Consider the following 13,618-nt stretch of genomic DNA (forward strand, 5'->3'; position numbering starts at 1 on the left):
TATTATCCATATGAGGCTTCAGAAATTACAGATAAAATGGAATGCCAGAGAATAACACTTAAGGGAAGGTTAGTGTATTCTAGAAAGTATTTTTCAGAGTTCTCTCCTGTTTTTTTTTTTTTTTTTTAAGTAAATTTGGACTGTTCTAGATGGCAGAAAGGAGGAGGGAAAAGAAATATAGACTGGACTGGACTTCAGAAAACAAACAGGAGCTGAATCATTCGTCTCAGCTAATGGTGGTTCTGCAGGCATTGCAGGCATTGGAAAGGGCAGCTTATTGTGTGTTTCATTATTGTGATCATCATTACTGCTGACATTTGTCAGCATATACCGTTTGCCATGCTAAGCAATTTACATGTATTATCTCATTTAATCCTTAGATAGGCTCATCACTTATTTACAGCTTATTTTACAGCTGGGGAAACAGAATTATCTAGATCAGTTAACTCGGCCAGGGTTACAGTATGTGCTTAGTAAATATTTGATAAATGAATAAACGGTTTAACTAATTAATGATCACTTGAAATATTTTAGTCTCTTCTCCTCTTGTGCAATTTGGTTTAAGTAATTTAATATTGACAAAATGTAATGATGGCCCACCCAATTTTAATTTGAATACATTCAAAAGGAGTTATAAGCTAAAAGGATCAATTGAAAATTATTAGAAATAAGAGATGAATGGAGAAGGCAATGGCATCCTACTCCAGTACTCTTGCCTGGAAAATCCCATGGGCGGAGGAGCCTGGTGGGCTGCAGTCCATGGGGTCGTGAGTGAAGAGTTGGACCCGGCTGAGCGACTTCACTTTCACTTTTCATTTTCATGTATTGGAGAAGGAAATGGCAACCCACTCCAGTATTCTTGCCTGGAGAATCCCAGGAACGGCAGAGCCTGGTAGGCTGCCATCTCTGGGGTCTCATGGAGTTGGACACGACTGAAGCAACTTAGGAGCAGGAGCAGCAGAGAACTAGGTGATTGTAAATTGTAAATAAGTATTAAACTTGGCAGATCTTCTATATATCCCAAAGAGAGAATACATTTGAAAAACTATGTCACAACAATAAAAATATTTTAGGCAAAATAAGAAACATAAGAGTAAAATTATATTGCTATTTTGAAGGATATAAAAGATTTTAATAAATGATTTGTTTGAATTTTTAATAAATGATTTTAACTTATTTTTTATTTAGCAAATGGATTTTATTTAAATTTAATCAATGGATTTATTAAATTATGTTAAATTTATAAGATTTAATAAATAAATTGGAGAAGGAAATGGCAACCCACTCCAGTACTATTGCCTGGAAAATCCCATGTACAAAGAAGCCTGGTAGGCTACAGTCCATGGGGTCACAAAGAGTCGGACACAACTGAGCGACTTCATTTTTTTTTTCCAATAAATAAATACTGTTTTGGGATTATAAAATTCAACTTGTAAGGATGTCAGTTCTCCACAGTTAGTAATTTTACTGCTTTCAAACAGGACTCCTTTGCATACACTCTCTACCCCCTCCACTTGGGCCTAGACACCCCATGCAGGGCCACACCCACAAGGCTGTGTCCTCTGACAGCCTGGCCTCTGCCTCCTTGTGGAAGCTTCCTCCTCACATCCCACTGGTTGCACACAGCCCCCATCAGGCTATTGCTCTCTTGCCCGGTGGCCTCTGACTCTGTGCTGGGTCGCTCGATAGCATGGATACCCTTATCATCTTTGTCACCGTGCCAGGCTGTCCACCAGTGTGGACAGCTTCCTTACCAAAGTCTGATTCTCCATTCCAGGGCGCCTCCTAGGCACATGCCTTCCACTTCTTTCTGGGTGTGAACGCTCTGGACCACCTCAGCCCCTAATGCATCCTTACCCAGTGTTGGCACTTGACTTTGCTCTGCTCTGCCTCCGGGTTTTAAGATAGAATGTGTGTGAAAGTAGCTCAGTTGTGTCTGACTCTTTGCAGCCCCATGGACTATATAGTCCAAGGAATTTTCCAGGCCTGAATACTGGAATGGATAACCTTTCCCTTCTCTAGGGGATCTTCCCAACCCAGGAATTGAACCCAGGTCTCCCACACTGCAGGCAGATTCTTTACCAGCTGAGCCACAAGGGAACCCCTAGGAGAGAATTGTTCAAGAAGAGAAGGAAGAGGCCATCATGAAAGTGAAAGGGTTAGTCTTATCAGTCATGTCCGACTCTTTGTGACCCCATGGACTGTAGCTTGCCAGGCTTCTCTGACCCTGGAATTCTCCAGGTAGAATACTGGAGTGGGTTGTCATTCCCTTCTCCAGGGGATCTTCCTGATTCAGGGATCAAACCCAAGTCCTCTTGCATTGTAGGTGATCCTTTACCATCTGAGCCACAGTGAAGCCCAGGCTATCCCACGTACTGTCAAAAATAAAGAACACAAAAGAGAACTTAAATTTCATTTTGAAAAGATGCATATAGCAAAGTGTCCAGCAAGATATAAATAAAGTAAAAACCTTTACAAGACCTTGCATCACAAATATACAGACATCATTAACCAGTCTTTCTTACTGACAATAAATTATTAATAAATTTTTTTAAAAAGATATAAATAAAGTATTAACACAGGTTATTGCTTGGGGGTAGAATGGTTCTATTGTGCATGATTTCCTGTAACTTGTGAGTTTTTAATACTAGATCTCAAGTTGTAATACAGCAATATTAAAAGCATTTTCATTTTGACCCAGTCAGCTGGGAAATATACTAACCATCAAAAGATAATCTAAAGAAAAAGCAAAAAAATATGATGATTTGCTTTTACAAAGGAATTTTTTTTTGCATTGTCTTTGCTGTCAAGTATGTTTCTGTATTTTACATTTTAAGGCAGTCTCCCTTCTTCCTCCTCATCTTGCTGCTTCTTCTCTCCCCTTTCCTCTTTCTCCTCCCCACCTTTTTTTTCACTTCCTTTTTGTCTCCTCCTCTTCTTCCCTAAGCGTTTGTATTCAGCAAATACAATGGGGGGAAACATGGGGCATGGAGGGTATGCTGTTCATACCACTTACAAATTGAGAGATGAAGAGCTCTGAGCCACAAGTGAGATGCCATGCTGTATTTTCCGTCTGAGTTGCAATTCCAGTGTTGTTCCCCATGTAGTCAGGCCAGTTCTTGCAGAGCAGGGTGGCACAACTTTGGAAGTTTAAAACAGTCACTGAAACTCTATCAGTCTAAGACTAGAATTTATTTCTATGTTACAGGACTTCATTTTCTACCATTTCCTTTACTGTTTATGATTTAACAGGAAATTTTAGTCTCTTTTTGTATGCTGTAGAGACATATGTGAAAGGAAGTCCAAAAAATATCTTAAGTCAATAATCAAAGTAGGTTTGGAAGAATGCTTTGGTATAAAGTCTCAGCGTTATCTTTGTGTGAAAGCATGTTTTTTTAAATTGAAATATACTTGATTTGCAGTGTTTCAGGTGCCCAGCCAAGTGGTTCAGTTGTGCATGCATTTGTGCGTGCGCGTGCACACACAGGCACATTTTTCCAGGTTCTTTTCCATTATAGGTCATTGCAATTTATTGAATATAGTTCCTTGTGCTATATAGTAGAATCTTGTTGGCTATCTATTAAGGTTTTATGTGCAGTAGTGTGTATATGTTAATCCCAAACTCCTAGTTTATCACTCCCCCTGCCCCCTGCCACTTTTCCCCTTTATAACCATTCGTTTGTTTTCTTTTTTAAATATATTATCTTTATTTATTTTTTAAAATTTATTTGTTTTAATTGGAGGCTGATTACTTTACAGTATTGTAGTGGCTTTTGCCATACATTGACATGAATCAGCCATGAGTGTACATGTGTCCCCTTGTCCCAAACCTCCCCCCCCCCACCCCACATCCTCTGGGTTGTCCCAGTGCACCAGCTTTGAGTGCCCTGTTTCATGCTTTGAAGTTAGACTGGTCATCTGTTTCATATATAGTAATATACATGTTTCAGGGTTATTCTCTCAAATCATCCCACCCTCAGCTTCTCCCACAGAGTCCAGAAGTCTGTTCTTCTTGCATCCCTGGGATAAAGCCCACTTGGTCATGATGTATGATCTTTTTAACATGTTGTTGGATTCTGTTTGCTAGAATTTTGTTGAGGATGAACATACATCTATGTTCATCAGTGATAATTGGCCTGCAGTTTTCTTTTTTTGTTGCACGTTTGTCTGGTTTTGGTATTAGGGTGATGGTGGCCTCATAGAATGAGTTTGGGAGTTTACTTTCCTTTGCAGTTTTTTGGAAGAGTTTGAATAGGATAGGTGTTGCTGCTGCTGCTGCTAAGTCGTTTCAGTCGTGTCTGACTCTGTGCAACCCCATAGATGGCAGCCCACCAGGCTCCTCTTTCCCTGGGATTCTCCAGGCAAGAACACTGGAGTGGGTTGTCATTTCCTTCTCCAATGCATGAAAGTGAAAAGTGAAAGTGAAGTCACTTAGTCATGTCCAACTCATAGCAACCCCATGGACTGCAGCCCACCAGGCTCCTCCATCCATGGGATTTTCCAGGCAAGAGTACTGGAGTGGGGTGCCATTGCCTTCTCCAGGATAGGTGTTAGCTCTTCTCTAAATTTTTGGTAGAATTCACCTGTGAAGCCATCTGGTCCTAGATTTTTGTTTGTTGGAAGATTTTTGATTACAGTTTGGATTTCCATGCTTGTGATGGGTCTGTTAAGATTGTCTATTTCTTCCTGGTTCAGTTTTGGAAGGCTATACTTTTCTAAGAATTCGTCCATTTCTTCCAAGTTGTCCATTTTATTGGCATATAGTTGCTGATAGTAGTCTCATAATCCTTTGTATTTCTGTGTCATGATTTCTCCATTTTCATTTCTAATTTCATTGATTTGATTCTTCTCCCTTTTTTCTTGATGAATCTGGTTAATGGTTTGCCTATTTTATAATCTTCTCAAAGAACCAGCTTTTAGTTTCATTGATTTTGCTATAGTCTCCTTTGTTTCTTTTTCATTTATTTCTGCTCTGATTTTTATGATTTCTTTCCTTTTACTAACTTTGGTATTCTTAATTTCTTCTTTTTCTAGTTGCTTTAGGTGTAAGGTTAGGTTATTTATTTGATGTTTTTCTTGTTTCTTGAGGTAAGCTTGTATTGCTCTGATCCTTCCTCTTACCACTGCTCTTGCTGAATTGAATCCCATAGGTTTTGGGTTGTGTTTTCATTTTCATTTGTTTCTATGCATACTTTGATTTCCTTTTTGATTTCTTCTGTGATCTGTTGGGAGAACCATTAATTTTTTTTCTGTGTCTGTAAGTCTGTTTCTATTTTGTTAAGTTCATTTACATCATTTTCTAGAATTTCACATATAAGTGATATCATATGATATTTGTTTTTCCCTGTCTGACTCACTTCACTTATTATGATAATCTCGAGGTCCATCCATCCATGGCGCTGCAAATGGCAAGCATATTTCCTTCCAGTTCCTCATTTGTTGTTTCCAACTGAACAGTTAGGAAACTATCCGTCTGCATTTGTCCCCCTCTCCTACTGCATAATGGCCTAGTTTGACCCCTCTTTACTTCCTTTCTGGACCACATAGGCATGCTGTGTTCTTTCCTCACTTAAAAAAAAAAGAAAGCTACCAGAATAATCTTGATGTCAAATTCTGTTGTTTTAAAAACATCGACAACAAGGTCCTCAGCCTTCAGCAGCATCCCTTTGTCCAATAAGCTAGGATGGATTCCTCATTGCACGTTGGTGGCCTTGCCAGCACCGCCCTGCCTCCTCTTTTGACTAGTTGCTCACTGCTTCTCACCCCCTCACAGAGAACTGGATATTCTGCCCCAGATATTGCTCACCTAATAAGTCTTTTTCTCTCCAGTTTCCACCATTGCCATTTGTCAGTATCTTTTCCATTACTAGAAATTTTTTATTGTTCAAATTTCTCCGTTAAAGCCATTTCTGACTTACAGGTCCAGATCTGAACTCATCCCCATTTGACCATTTATACTTTTCTTACATCTTAACTTTATCCTATCTTACACCATCGCTAAGTATTAATCTACTAGATTTTGAGGGACAACGACTATGAAATGTCTGTGAAAAATATATTAATAAAAGGTATTGTCTAAGATGAAAAAGTGAAAAGCAAATTCTGCTTTGTGATGGGTTTTTGTTGTTCAGTTACCAAGTCATGTCCAACTCAATGCAACCCCATGGACTACAGGGAAGCATGCCAGGCTTCCCTGTCCTTCATTGTTTCCTGGAGTTTCCACAAACTCATGTCCATTGAGTTGGTGATGCCATCCAGCCATCTTATCCTCTTTCATCCTCTTCTCCTCCTGCCTTCCTGATGCTCTTTCCCAGCATCAGGGTCTTTTCCAATGAGTAATGGATCGACCACATCTTTTTTTTTGTTTGTTTATTGGTGGATATGCTTCATGGAAAAACACATCATCAGAATGAAAGCATTCAGAAGTGAGCGTCTGTGGTTGTAAAGGGATCTAAACCTCCCTTACTTATGTAGTGATGTTGCATGAAGGGGGACCCCTTCCAGGGCCTGAAACTGGGCTCTTGTCTAACGCTTGAAAATGAATTGTCCAAGGAGACACATGTGCTGACAAAGCAAGAGATTTTATTGGGAAAGAGTGCCCAGGTGGAGAGCAGTAGGGCAAGGGAAACCAAAAGAGCTGCTCTGCCATGTAGCTCCTGGCTTGCAGGTTTATGGTGATGGGATTAGTTTCCACGTTGTCTTTAGCCAATCATTCTGACTCAGAGTCCTTGCTGGTGGTGCACGCCTTATTCAGCCAAGATGGATGCCAGTGAGAAGGATGCTGGGAGGTGGTTGGACATGCAGTGTCTCTTTTTGATCTTTCCCAAACTCTTCCGGTTGGTGGTGGCTTATTAGTTCCATGTTCCTTACCAGGACCTCCTGTTATAAAACAACTCATGCAAATGGTTACTCTGGTGCCTGGCCAGGATGGGTGGTTTCAGTCAGTGTGCTTCCTCTAACAGTGTTTGAAAACATTTGAAAAAATTTAGACAAATAAAAAACAAGTCTTATCTTCCAACATTTGAAGGTGTGAATGGATTTCCTTTACAGGTTCCCAGGAATAGGATTATAATTAATATATGGCAACTGAAAGAGGCAGATTAAAAAAAAAAATTTTTTTTTTGACCATGCCACACAACTTATGGGATCTCAGTTCCCTGACCAGGGATTGAACCTTGGCAGTGGAAGCACCGAGTCCTAACCATTAGACTGCCAGGAAACTCCCTAGGAGGCAGGTTTTTGTCCCACTTCAAAGAATAACTATTTACAGTTAGTACATTTTTAAAACCTTAGGCGTCACATGTGACTCTTCCCTTTTGTTCACTTCTGTTAAATACAATAGCAAGTTCTACTGGTTCCACTTCCAAATTCCATCAGTTTTTTTGTTCTCTTGTCAGACAGTCTTTTCAAATGCACTATGATATGACATGGATTATAGAAGAATCTCATTACTGAATACCCTACCTCTACCCCAGTCTCGCTACAATCCATTTTCTATATAGTAGTTATAGTGATCTTAAAATGTAAATCAAATCATATCAGTCATTTATGTAAAACTTTCCATTGCACTAAAAATTCCTATTCCTTGTCATGACCTAGAAAGACCTTCATCATCTGAGTTTCATCTGCTACTACTTTCTCTCATTTCCCTATTCCCATCTCTGATCCACCCACCTTGGCCTACATTCCGTTTCTCATCTGTAAACCTTTTTCTCATCCCAGGGCTTTTGCATGTACTATTCCTGTTATTCGAATCCTTCTCTCCCATATGATGACATGTTCAAATGTTAAATGCTCAGTGAAGTGTCCCAGATATAGTTTTCCATATGTAGTTTTCCAGCTTCTTCCTGCCCGTTGTCCTGTCTGTTTTATTTTCGTCTTAGCCCTTACCACTGTTTGAAAGCACTTTGTTTGTTTACCTCTTTGTTGTCTGCTTCTCCCTTTAGAATATAAACTACAAAATCAGGGATTTTGCTTTATTCACTGATTGCTTCTGCTTTTAAGTGTCTGGTTCTGACATAGCTGGTTTTTGAATGTTGTTGACTGACAATAATCCCTGAGCTAGATATTTTTGCAGATGGTGAACTTTAGGCATAGAAAGGTTAAATAACTTACCTGATTAATAAGTCGAGCTGGATTTGAAATCCAGGTGTCTCTGAGTATGAAGTTGATGCCGTACGAGGTTGCTCCAGAGTCCTTTCTTAGAAAGCCCCAACATATAAACTAGGACTATGGCAGTTTGGCTCACCAGGTAGGGATCTGTCTGACGTGTTACAACTCAGGTGCAAAGTCATTTTTGTGTTTCAACTCCTTTTTAAGAATACAAAGAGGCATTTATTACAATTGAAATATGTATGAATTTATATTAAAGAAAACAGTGAATATATGTATTTAAGAAAAATGTTACAAAGTCAAAGAGAATACTTAATTTTTATAAAGCAAAATTTCAGTGCATTTACAAACTGGTAAACACATTCTTATAAAGGCAGATAATTTTTATATTGTCTATTCTAGTTATAGTTACATAACATTTTGTCATTTGTAAAGTGCTCTCAAGTATATTGGCTGAACTCATCTATCATCAAAAATATTTCATTCTCTTTCATATTTATACATTAGATACAAAAGGTAGTAAAAACAGCAAAAGCATTTACTAGGTCAGAACTTACGTTACTGGGAGTGGGGAGCATTGATTAGTGTTATTGCATGTATGAAGTGAAGTGAAGTCGCTCAGTCGTGTCCTACTCTTTGCGACCCCATGGGCTGTAGCATACCGGGCTCCTCTGTCCATGGGATTCTCCAGGCAAGAATACTGGAGTGGGTTGCCAGTTCCTTCTCCAGGGGAACTTCCTGACCCAGGGATCGAACCCAGGTCTCCCACATTGAAGGCAGACGCTTTAACCTCTGAGCCACCGTATGATCAGTAACTCAGTTGTGTCTGACTCTTTGTGACCCCATGAACTGTAACCCACCAGGTTCCTCTGTCTATGAGATTTCCCAAGCAAGAATACTGGAGTGGGTTGCCATTTCTTTCCCCAGGGGATCTTCCTGATCCAGGGATCAAACCTGCGTCTCCTGCAGCTCCTGCATTGGCAGGCAGATTCTTTACCACTGAGCCACCTGGGAAGCCTTGTTATTAGTGTTAGACAATGTGGTAAACCCTGTGATGTGGACATAATCCGTAGGCCCATTTTAAAGATGGGGTCATGAGGTTTGCAAGGTTAGGTAACTAGTTTGGTCACACAGGCAGGTGTGAACGGCTTCTAAACTGACATACTAGCAGGCATTTGTGATGCTCTGCTATCAGAAATCAGTTTAAATAACATTGTATTATACCTTTAAAGTACAAAATATTGATCAGGATGTTAAGTTCATTAGTCAGTTACTGTTCTTCAGTTTATTCATTTGTATAAAATACAATAGCACATGTTAGAAGTACTTTGAGGAAAAAGCATCCAAGGATTACTCCCATTTTATTTCATGTAAAAAAAGAATTTTGTTCCATAACTTTCAAATGATTTGAGGGGATTAATATTGGGTACTTTGTTAAAAACATTATCATTTTCCCAAATGGAAATTTTGCAAAATATCTGTTACAAATGGTTTGAATAATGAACATCAATCTTCAAGCCAGTCGTGCCCCCAAATTTGAATGTGTGTAAAACATTAACCCTTTGAGAAGAGAAATTCAATCTCTCTTAAATCAGTGTGTCTATTTTCATCTCTCTAGATGTTATGACTGATTGTATAAAGCATTTGACATATTGTATCTCTATAATTATGGTTTTAAAGTAATAATGGAAATTTTAAAACTCCATTATTACTTAAAAAATTAAATCTGAAGGAGAAGCTAGGACAAATTTTATAAACTTTTTCATGTATTTATTAATTCAGCTATTGATAATGAGCCCTCATTATCTGAAAAACATTACTCTAGTTTTAGGGATATACAGTCTGGGAAACCATATTTCTTGCCCTCAGTGAATATCTAGTACATTGAGGGTAAATGTAACATGTACAGAAATCACAAAGCAGAATAAAACTAGATAAGTGGGATGGGGTAGAGTAGGAGGGAGGCACAAAAGGGAGATGATACCTGTCTACATAGGGCTTCCCTGGTGGCTCAGAGGTTAAAGCATCTGCCTGCAATGTGGGAGACCTGGGTTCGATCCCTGGGTCAGGAAGATCCCCTGGAGAAGGAAATGGCAACTCACTCCAGTATTCTTGCCTGGGGAATCCCATGGACAGAGGAGCCTGGTGGGCTATAGTCCATGGGGTCGCAAAGAGTTGGACACGACTGAGTGACTTCAGTTTCACTTTCACTTTCACCTGTCTACATATAGCTGATTTATTTCCTTGTACAGAAAAAACTAATGCAACATTGTAAAGCAATCATGCTTCAGTAAAAAACAAAGCTAAGTGCTTTATCTGTTACAAAGTTCGAGAATCTGACACTGTGGCTAGAGCATGGTAGATCAATGAATATTTATTATATGAATAAAATACCTGAGTGAATACAAATGAATGAATATTCTACTCTTGTCATTGATTGCATAATATCCTATTGTGTGCCTACATTCTAATTTATTTAACCCCATTATTATTTATATTGTTTCTAATCATTTTGCTCATGAGGAAGAATAAGATAAATACCTAGGGGTAGAATTTCTGATATTATACTTTTGACAGATACAGTAGTCTGTCGAGATTACTCAATTTATATGCCACAAACAATGCAGGAGATAATTTATCTCCTTGATAATATGGTATGTTATTGGATTCTTAGATCTTTGCAAATCTTTTAAGTAAAAGTATCCATATAGATTTAATTTGTGTCTCTCTTCTTACAAATAAGGGGAAAAAAAAAACCTTTCCATATGATTGAGTCATTGGTATTTCCTTTTCTGTGAACTGTCACTTTTTTATTTACTTTTTGTAAAGTTTTTTTTTCCCTGATAGTCTGCATAGCCCTTTATCTATTAATAAAATGAGCTCTTTGCCTGTAAGTAGCCAATATTTTTTTCTCAGTTTTTCATTTGTCATTTGAATTTTTTTTTTGGCATGTAGAAATTATTTTCTTTTTTTAAAAATTTTAATTGGAGGCTAATTACTTTATAATATTGTGGTGGTTTTTGCCATACATTCACATGAATCAGCCATGGGTGTACATGTGTTCCCCATCCTGAACCCCCCTACCACCTCGCTCCCCATCCCATCCCTCAGGGTCATCCCAGTGCTCCAGCCCTGAGCACCCTGTCTCATGCATCGAATCGGGACTGGTGATCTGTTTCACATATGGTAATATACATGTTTCAATGCTATTCTCTCAAATCATCCCCCTCTCGCCTTCTCCCACAGAGTCCAAAAGTCTGTTCTTTGTATCCATGTCTCTTTTGCAGTCTTGCATATAGGGTCATCATTACCATCTTTCTAAATTCCATATATATGTGGTACTATATTGTACTGGTGTTTTTTTTCTGACTTACTTCACTCTGTATAATAGGCTCCAATTTCATCCACCTCATTAGAACTGATTCTAAAACATTCTTTTTAATAGCTGAGTAATATTCCATTATATATAGGTACCACAGCTTTCTTATCCATTTGTCTGCTCATGTACATCTAGGCTGCTTCCATGTCCTGGCTATTGTAAACAGTGCTGCGATGAACATTAGGGTACACGTGTCTCTTTCAATTCCAGTTTCCTCAGTGTGTATGCCCAGCAGTGGGATTGCTGGGTCATATGGCAGTTCTCTTTCCAGTTTTTTAAGGAATCTCCACACTGTTCTCCATAGTGGCTGTACTAGTTTGCATTCCCACCAACAGTGTAAGTGAAAGTGAAAGTGAAGTTGCTCAGTCGTGTCCGACTCTTTGCAACCCATGGACTGTAGCCCACCAAGTTCCTCCATCCATAGGATTCTCCAGGCAAGAATACTGGAGTGGGTTGCCTTTTCCTTCTCCAACAGTGTAAGAGGGTTCCCTTTTCTCCATACCCTCTCCAGCATTTATTGTTTATAGACTTTTTGATAGCAGCCTTCCTGACCAGCGTGAGATGGCACCTCATTGTGGTTTTGATTTGCATTTCTCTGATAATGAGTGATGTTTAACATATTTTCATGTGTTTGTTAGCCATCTGTATGTCTTCTTTGAAGAAATCTCTGTTTAGTTGTTTGGGCCATTTTTTTGATTGGGTCATTTATTTTTCTGGAATTGAGTTGCATGAGCTGCTTGTATATTTTTGAGATCAATTATTTGTCAGTTGCTTCATTTGCTATTATTTTCTCCCATTCTGAAGGCTGTCTTTTCACCTTGCTTAGAGTTTCCTTTGTTGTGCAAAAGCTTTTAAGTTGAATTAAGTCCCATTTGTTTATTTTTGCTTTTATTTCCGTTACTCTGGGACATGGGTCATAGAGGATCCTGCTGTGCAGGATGAGAGTGTTTTATCTATGTGTTCCTCTAGGACTTTCATAGTTTCTGGTCTTATGTTTAGATCTTTAATCCATTTTGAGTTTATTTTTGTGTATGGTGGTAGAAGGTGTTCTAGTTTCATTCTTTTACAAGTGGTTGACCAGTTTTCCCAGCACCACTTGTTAAAGAGATTATCTTTTCTCCGTTGTATATTCTTGCCTCCTTTGTCAAAGATAAGGTATCCATAGGTACATGGATTTAACTCTGGGCTTTCTGTTTTGTTCCATTGATCTATATTTCTGTCTTTGTGCCAGTACCATACTGTCTTGATGACTGTAGCTTTGTAGTATAGTCTGAAGTCAGGCAGGTTGATTCCTCCAGTTCCATTCTTCTTTCTCAAGATTGCTTTGGCTATTCAAGGTTTTTTGTATTTCCATGTAAATTGTGAAATTATTTATTCTAGTTCTGTGAAAAATACCGCTTACCAGCTTGATAGGGATTGCATTGAATCTATAGATTGCTTTGGGTTGTATACTCATTTTCACTATATTGATTCTTCTGAGCCATGAACATGGTATATTTCTCCATCTATTTGTGTTATCTTTGATTTCTTTCATTAATGTTTTTTCCATTCATTTTTCTTTTTTAATTTAAATTTATTTATTTTAATTGGAGGCTAATTACTTTACAATATTGTATTGATTTTGACATATATCAACATGAATCTGCCACGGGTGTACATGTTTTCCCCATCCTGAACTTGTAGGCTTTTTAGGTTTTGTTTCATCTTCCAGAATAGCCTTGATAAGCCTAAGATGTTGTTTTTTAATTCCCATTGAGAATTTTCATGGTTTTAGTTTGCCTGGTCTGTTTGTTTTTTGGTGTAGCTGTTTACAATTTTGAGTTATCTGGAATATATTTAGTTGTAAGATAGAGGATGTGAAATCAACTTAATTTTTTCCAGATGAATAGTCAGGTATGCCAATACTAGTTCTTACATAACCCATAAAATTATATATTCTTTTTTAATTTAGGTATAATTGGTATATAACAGTACACTAAATGGCAACCCACTCCAGTACTCTTGCCTAGATAATTCCATGGATGGAGGAGCCTGGTGGGCTACGGTCCATGGGGTCACAAAGTTGGACATGACTGAGCGACTTCACGACTTCACGAGTTTCAGGCTTAGAACATGATAATTTGATAT

The 13,618-nt window shown here is 38.4% G+C and overlaps 1 protein-coding gene across 3 annotated transcripts in view; it reads left to right on the forward strand.

Moving 5' to 3' along the window:
- ITPR2 (inositol 1,4,5-trisphosphate receptor type 2) overlaps positions 1 to 13,618 on the forward strand; it is a 598,268-nt gene that overhangs the window by 289,668 nt on the left and 294,982 nt on the right. The window lies entirely within an intron of this gene.

Source organism: Capricornis sumatraensis, chromosome 4, assembly GCF_032405125.1.
Source record: "Capricornis sumatraensis isolate serow.1 chromosome 4, serow.2, whole genome shotgun sequence".
NCBI lineage: Eukaryota > Metazoa > Chordata > Mammalia > Artiodactyla > Bovidae > Capricornis > Capricornis sumatraensis.